The following is an 8,724-nucleotide window of genomic DNA, read 5'->3' as shown; positions in this document are numbered from 1 at the left end:
GAAACCATCATATTTCATCAAAACAATACTATAATAAATGATTTTTTGATGGCTCGCGTTTTGCCTTTCTCGTACACCAAGGTATACCGAAAGGCTATATGTTCACTCCAAAAATAAAATTTCGATAGAGCCCCCACAGGGGCAAGTTTCATATACCAATCGACTCAGCTCGACGAGTTGAGATGATGTCTGTGTGTGTGTATGTGTGTGTGTGTGTGTGTGTGTGTGTGTGTGTGTGTGTGTGTGTGTGTGTGTGTGTGTGTGTGTGTGTATGTATGTATGTGTGTGTGTATGTGTACAAAAAAAGGTCACCTCACTTTTAGTTAGTAAATATCCGATTGTAACGATTGATGGCTCATTCGACGCGGCATCTGGTCCCATTGTTTCCTATTGAAAATAGTTCGGATCAGTCCAGCCGTTCCGGAGTTATGGCCATTTAGGTGCTCCGGAACCGGTACCCCTGGAAGGGGCCAGACATGAAAATGCACCAAACCCATGCATGCGACCCATCAAACCACGGCATTTACGATTATCTGATGAACGGTAAGCAGGAAAATAGTCTCAGACCATATCTGAACCGGTAGTGTCCCGGAACCGGTTCTGGGTGTCCCGCCGGAAGTGGCCAAATATCAAATTGAACATAACTCATGCATGCGACACATCAAACAGCGGCTTTTTCGAAAATCCGATGAACGGTTAGCAGGAAAACAGTATCAGACTACATCTGAACCGGTAGTGTTCCGGAACCGGTTCCGGATGTCCCACCGGAAGTGGCCAAATATAAAAGAGTACCAAACCCATGCATGCGACACATCAAACAACGGCATTTCCGATAACCTGATGAACGGTAAGCAGGAAAACAGTATCAGACCATATCTGAACCGGTAGTGTTCCGGAACCGGTTCTGGATGTTCTGGTGCGACACATCAAACAGAGGCATTTTCGACAATCTTACGAACGGTAAGCAGGAAAACAGTCGCAGACTATATCTGAACCGGTAGTGTTCCGGAACCGGTTCCGGGTGTCCCGCCGGAAGTGGCCAAATATAAAAGTGAAACAAACGCATGTATGCGACACATATAATCACCGCTTTTTCTGTAACCTGATAATTAGTAAACAAGAAAATAGTCTCTGATATCTGATCTGGTAGTGTTCCGGAACCGGTTCCGGGTATCCCGCCGGAATTGGCCAAATATAAAAGTGAACCAAACACATGCATGCGACACATCAAATCGCAGCTTTTTCTATAACCTGATGAACGGTAAATAGGAAAATAGTCGTGCACTATATCTGAACCGGTAGTGTTACGGAACCGGTTTCGGATCATATCTGAACCGGTAGCATCCCGAAACCAGTTCCTGATTTCCCGCCGAAAGTGGCCTAAATCTTACATGCGACACATCAAATCGTAGCCTTTTCGATAACTTGTACGATCAGCAAAAAAATTAGCAAAGCCCACATTAGAAACTACTCATAGTGTTCCGGAATCGGTTCGAGGTGTCTCGCTAAAAGTGGCCGAATGCAAAAAAAAAAAAACAAAAATTCGCGACACATCAAATGGCATTTAAAGTATCCCGATGAACGGTTACAAAGAAAAAATATCTCAGATCATGCTTGGGAGAACTAGTAGTGTCCCGGAATCGGTTCCCGGTGTCCCTCTGGATGTGGTCAAATGTAAAAAGAAACCAAACTTCATGCATGCGCTTCATCAAATCGCGATTTTTTCGATAAGCTGATGAACGGTTATTAAGAAAATCAGCTGAGATTACGTAAGAGACCACCGCTAGTGTTCCTCAACCAGGTTTCAGGTGTCCCGACGGAATTGGTCAAATGTAAAAATGAACCATGTAAATTTTCCGGAACCGGTTAAGAGTGTCCCACTGGAAATGGACATATATAAAAGTGAATCAAACCCATGCTTGCGGTACATCAAATCGCTTTTTTGTCAGTAACCTGATGCATGGATAATAAGAAAATAGGCACAGTCCATAGAAGTTACCTCCGGTAGTGTTTTTAATTCCGGGTAACCTGATTAACAGTTTTCATAAATTCAGACCACATTTAAATATACCGGTAATGTTCCGGAATCATTTCCGGGGGTCTCGTAAGCAATACAAAATAGACTGAGACAACATAAGAGGCTACCGGTGGTGTTGCAGAATCAGCGTTGGGTGCTTCAGCGGAATTACGAAAGTGAACTAAATCAATGGATATGTGTAAGAGAACCAAAAACCTAAAAAAAACTAAAGCGATCTCGTTAAATCACACAATTTTTGATTCCTGAGACGTTAGTTTACAGTAAGATGGGTCAACGTTGTATGGGAAAATTAAAATTTAAGCACATTCTTTTAAATCTTTATTTGCGACTAAAATTACTTAGCAAAATTTGGATGCGACTGGAGGGCGAGCACTGTAATTTTTTTTTTTTTTTTTTTATTTTATTTTTTTTTTATCTTTATTATCGAGATTTTCAGCCTATGGCTGGTTCATCTCCACTGTAAAGTTGTTTATATTTGAATGTGATATAGCATTGGCAATTCAAATTACTACATTACAAATTTTACATGGATCTTGTAACCAATGATAATAAAACATAGCGTAAAGTGTACAGATTAAACTTTGTCAAAGTGATCTGTGAAAAAGTTAAATTCTGGCTAGTAATTGTCATCTTGGTATGAATCAGTCTCCAGTGAAGGTGGTCAAGCAGTCAACTAAAAGGTCTGATATTTTCGGCTCTGCCCATACGTTGAACATAACGTCGAAATAAGTGCCCCAATTCGATGATGACCTTGAATTTCTAAATAAAGTATTCTCATGATTCAGAAATTCGTAGGTGGTACAGTCCCAGATCGCCATTATGAACATTTCCTCCTTCTCGTCCGTTACCAAAGCACAGAGATTTGGAGCTGATCACTGACTCTGATTGATTGCGTCAAAGGAAAGATTGTGAGTACATATTCGACGAGAAAGGCACTATCACCACTAGGTGGATTAATCTGGTTTATTACTATGAAATTCCTAAAATTGTACAATTCGGCTAAACGAATGCCTAGACAAAAAATGACATTTGAAGAGTTTTTACCCTCGTTTTTTTTTCTGTGTATTTATAAATGTGATGTATCACATTTTTTTAAAACACTACTAGATATGCTATCATTACAATAAAAAGTTATATCATACATTTTTTTCCTGACACTTTTTTTGAATTTTTTTTGGTCTCGGTTAAACGAATGTCTATCATTGTAGATGCCAAATAACTTTGTCGAAGACCGCAATGTGATCCGACGGCTGTGAAAAAAGTTATACCCTAGGCAAAGTGAGGCGCAGTATTGAGAATTCATTATTGTTATTATTCTTCTATATGTATGTACTGGAAAAACAACAATAAAGTTTCGCTTCACTTTACCTAGAGTATAACTTTATTACAAGACGTCGGACTACATTGCGGTCTTCGACAAAGTAGTTTTGCGAATAAGGTCCCTATAATAATACCGAACGCTTACAGTGCGACCTAGTGCTAAAAATTAAAAACTTAAGATTTCTGCGTACATTTGGCCACGATTCCTCCTACAAACATCAAGCCTGTTGAGCGCCCCTTTAGGCTTGACCGATTTTGCTCAAATTTTGAACGTAGCTTCTGGGAGTTTAAAACAACTGATTCAGGAGGTGTTGGCCCTATTCAAGGCGCTCCAAGGATTTCCAGAGGGGTTCCAGAGGATTTCAGGGGGTATTAAGAGATCTCAGGGACGTTTCAAGGGGATCCCAGGGGTACGAATAGGTCTCAGGGGCATTTAAGGGGATATCAGGGTCGTATGGGAGGGTTTCAAAGAGTTCCAGATGATTCCAGGGTTCTCAGGAACGCTACAGGGTCTTAGGGGTCTTAGAACACTCCAAAGGGTCCCACCAGGTTCGATGGAAATTTAGTGGCTTCATTGAGTGCTTCAGGGGGTCTTGGGGGTGAGGCCGAATGCATTTTCGGCGGCGGCGGCGGCGGCGTGAAACGGCGTGGCCATAGTTTTTAATCTTTTTGTTAATTTCGTTAACCAATATCAGTGCTTTATTTTATAGTAACTCATCATATTGAAGATGCAATGACATGTTTATAGTTACGGTTTAGCTATAATTTCTTTTTATTTTCACATATTTTTTTTAAAATTTTTTGAAGTAATTGTTATGGTGAATCATCTATCAGCTGCGCAAAAAATAATCCAGAATGGCCTCCTAAAGAAATTCCCGGAAGAAATTCTAAAGGAATTCCCGGTGGAACTTCTAGAGGATTTTCCGCATAAACTTTAAAAAAAAATCCCGGAGGAACTCGTACAGGCATTCCCGTAGATACACTTAAAGGAATTCCCGGATGGACTCCTAAACGAATTTCCAAAAAACATCCTAATGGAACGTTTGGACAAACTCCTGGAAGAATTCCGGAAACAAATTTTAGAGGAACTCTTAGAGAAATTGCCGGAGGAACTTTCAGTGGAATTCACGGAAGAACTCCTGGAGGAATTTCCTGAGGAATTCTTAGAGGAATTACCGGAGGAACTCATAGAGGACTTTTCGGAGGAAACTCTTGTCATTCCTTGTACAACTCTCAGAAATACCTTTAAAGCAACAAGTAAATAAACTACCGGAGGAGCTTTTGGAGGAATTTTCAGATCTTTTTTTTTTTATTTCTTTGTATTCGTGAATTTTAACTTATTGCTAATTCTTCACAAGGAATTTTCAGAGGTACTCCTAGAGAAATTGCCGAAGAAATTCGGAAGAACTCGTAGAGGAACTCCCGGATGAACTCATAAAGGGATTCCCGGAAGAACTTCTAGAGAAATTCCCCGAGATACTTTTAAAGAAATTGCTGGAAGAACTCCTAGAGGAGCGTTTGAGGAAATTCCTGGATGTATTCCCGGAAGATATCTTGAAGGAACTCCTTAGAAGAGTTCTCGGAGGAACTCCTAAAGGAATTACTGAAGGAACTTTATAGGAATTTTCGAAAGAACTTCTAGAGCAACTTCCGGGGAATTCATAAAGGAATTCTCAGAGGAAACTTCGGCATACCCAGTGCAACTGCAAGATAAAACTTATAGAGCAACTCGTAGTGAACTCGCCTGGGGAACTTCTTCCCGGTGAAACTCGTAAAGGTGTTCCCGAAGATGTTCGAATTCCCAGAAGCACTCCCAGACGAGTTCCCGGAAGAACTTCTAGAGACAGTCACGGTGAAACTCTTTGTGTAATTCCCGAAAAAAAAAATAGGTAAGGAATCCCCGAAGGAACTCGTGGAGGAATTAACTGAGGAATTCCTGGAGGAAATGCTAAAGAAATTCCCACAGGAACTTCTACAACATTCCGGAGAAACCTCTGGAAGAATTTCAGGAAGAAATCTTAAAGAAATTTCTGGAAGAATTCCAGGAGGAACTGCTACAGAAATTACAGGAAGAACTCTCAGTAGAATTCCCGGAAGATCTTCTAGAGGAATTACCGGAGTAAACTTCGGAATTACCAGTGCAATTTTTATGAACTCTTAAAGGAATGCCCGTTGAAACTCGTAAAGCAATTCCCGGATGAACTCGTTGATGACCTCGAGGAGGAATTCCCGGGGGTGCTCCTTGAGGAATTCCCAGGAAGAACTTCTAGAGGAATTGCCGGAGGATCTTCTAAAAGAATACCCGGAGTAACTTTTAGAGGAATTTCTAGAGGAAGTACTTCTGTATCAATGCCCGGAAAAACTCTTAGGGGATGTCTCGGAGAAAACTCTAGGAATTCCAGAAGAACCTTCTAGAGTTCCAGGAGGAATTCTTGGCGAAACTGCTGGAAGAACCCTCAAAAGAGTTGCTGGAGAAATTTTATCTCTTCTGGAGATGAACACGACGAAAACATGTTTTTTAGAATCACTAGCATTTCTTCAATCTTCGGAGTCCGTATGTTTTTTCTACAGCCATCAGGTATCTTCAGGAACCCCCGATATCTTTGTATACACGATTTAACTCAAAGGACAAACTTTTTCACTTTCAAAACATCGTTGATGCGACATGTAAAGTTTAGAATTTAAAACAACTACTAAACGTGGTAGTTGTCTCGTTGTTTCTCCCTGCTGAACTGACGTAGTCAGTCCTGCCGCTGGCTTGGTTCTCCATGACTGTGCTCCTCGCACCATTCAGGTGTTCGTCGTAGTACTGCCTCGGCCTTTCGATCACTTCACGTCCGTCCGTCAAGATGCATCCTTCTTTATTGCGAATCCTTTTCGGGATCCGTTGAGCTTCTGGTAAAACTTCCGTGTTTCTTGTGAAAGGCATAGCAGTTCGATTTGTTTGCACTTCGCTTCATCCAGCGCTCTTTTTTTTTCTCGGTATAGGCCAGTCTGTTGTTTCTGCGTTCTTTTCCCTTTTCTACGTTTTGTCGAGTTCCGTGCTGCAGCATAATCACCCTTGCTACGTTCTTCTCTTCAAAAATCTCTCTACACTCAATGTCGAAGCAATCGTCCCTTCGGCTCCGTTGTACATACTCAACATTGGTATCAGTTGCGTTTTCGATGGCTACTTTTATCGTACTCCAACAGTTCTCGCGAAAGGGTTCATTGAGCGCACTCTCGTCCGGCAACGCTGCCTCGAGATTCTGCGAGACGGTCGTCGGTGGTAAATACCGTATGTTATGAAGGTACTGATCAGAGTCAATGTTAGCGCCGCTACAGGTCCTGGCTTCGATAATGTCGGAGCAGTGCCGTCAGTCATTCAGGACGTGGTCGATTAAGGATTCCGTCTCCTGTGAAGATCTTCGGGTGTAACGATGATTGAAAGATCCGCAGTTACACGTACCGAGGTTTCAATCGCAAGTTTATCTTCGTCTCTGGGGTCTCTGCGGACGTCGCCAATTACACAGCGCAACATTTTTTTGTCTCAAGAGCAAACTTATGTGTCTCCGAAGGAGTTTGGGCCGCTGAATCCGAATCCAGGCTCAGATTTGCTCCAACACGTCACAACTTTTAGCTATACCTCATTTTATAGGGTGAAATATGCGATTTTGGGCTTTTTTGACTGCAAGCCATTAAGCTTGGAAATATTTTTTTAAAGCAACCAAATGATTAATTGGTCAATTAACATTTAAATTAACGACTCATGCAAAATATTTCGTTTTACCATATTAAATTTGATAGATCTAAGCATTTTATGTTAGTATGAAAACTTGCATGCAACTTTTGAAGGATGACTTGTATGGGAAATATCGTACCTAACATAAATCGCTTAAAACTATCAAATTCGATTTGGTAAAACAAAATATTTTGCATGTGTCGTTAATTTAGATGTTAATTGACCAATTAACCTTTTGATTGCTTTAAAAAAATATTTCCTTGCTTAATGGCTTGCAGTCAAAAAAGCCCAAAATTGCATATTTTGCCCTATAAATTGAGGTATAGCTCAAAATTGTGACGTGTTGGAGCAAATCTGAGCCCGGATTCGGATTCAGCGGCCCAAAATCCTTCAGAGACACATAGGTTTGCTCTTGAGACAGACAAAAAGTTAATTTTTGTTACGCTGTGATTATTTCTTTATGTATAAAGTTGATAAAGACACAAATGACTAATCACCTTAATTCAATATACAATTTTACTTAATTTCACAGAGGAGCGCCAAGTAAATTGACTCATTCTATTAGCAGCCATGCGCTAGACGACTTACACATTTAACCAACAAACGAAATATGAAATGCCTATATTCAAATAAAAGTTGGAAATTTTCAGTCTTCTCTTGAACAAGGTGGTGTTCCGTCCGATGTAGTATCGATGATTCCACAAGGATAAACATTTACCCAATAAACGAAATACCTCTTACTCATCCGTCGAACCATGACGACATTACCACCTCCCTTCCCTTCAGATTCGCAGCAACATGATGATGGGTGACAAATGTAAACAGATCGCAGCCGTTAAACCAGAGACGCGTCAACCTATAGTGCGGGAAGTGGGTGTTTGATTTGGCTGTCTCCGTGTGAGGTTAATGATCATCACGGATGGCGAACAGTACCTATCCACCCAGCAATGATGACGATGGTGTCCAAGCGGCTCACCTTCCCGCGCCGCGCCGGGTGGTGGCGATCGACCGTGGTGGTGGTGGATCTCATTTGTTTTGGGATACCAGTTGACCTTGACCGGTATTTCCTTAACGAGAGACACATGTGTAACAACAACAGTCCGTGATCGGCGGGGTTTCGGCAGAGTCGTCATCATCAATTGTTGTTGAATTATCGGAATCGCGAATGTTGGAATATGACTTGTGATATTGTTTTGTCGGGAGAAGGAGCGGTTTTTATTAAAAACAATAATTTATTTCAATTTTTTCCTCAGTTTAATATTCTATCCATCACTAAACTGTACTTGTATGTTTCAGTGTTCTTTCTGGCTATGTTTCTTGTTTAATTTTTTTGCTTGCATTCCTGTTTTTAATCAATTATACTTTGTTAGTAAGTGAGATAAACAACATTCTTTCCTATGTGTTATAGATCAATCTTTGCAAAGTTCGATTTCTTTTAGGTTCAAGTTACACATTTCTGCTTGCATTTTGGATGTCTTTTATAAAGATCGTAAATTCAACCTTACGCCTACTCACAAGTGTCCACAAGTAGTCAACGGGACCAAAATAACAATCAAATTTGACGCAATTTTCACTAGCTTCTGTTGTCGTACCGTTTTTTCTCTTTAAAGTTCCTAATCCGCCTAAATGATGTTGAGATTCCGAT

This window comes from Aedes albopictus, chromosome 3 (genome assembly GCF_035046485.1).
Source record: "Aedes albopictus strain Foshan chromosome 3, AalbF5, whole genome shotgun sequence".
Classification (NCBI taxonomy): Eukaryota; Metazoa; Arthropoda; class Insecta; order Diptera; family Culicidae; genus Aedes; species Aedes albopictus.
The sequence above is the reverse complement of the archived record's forward strand: the minus strand, read 5'-3'. Positions refer to the sequence as shown.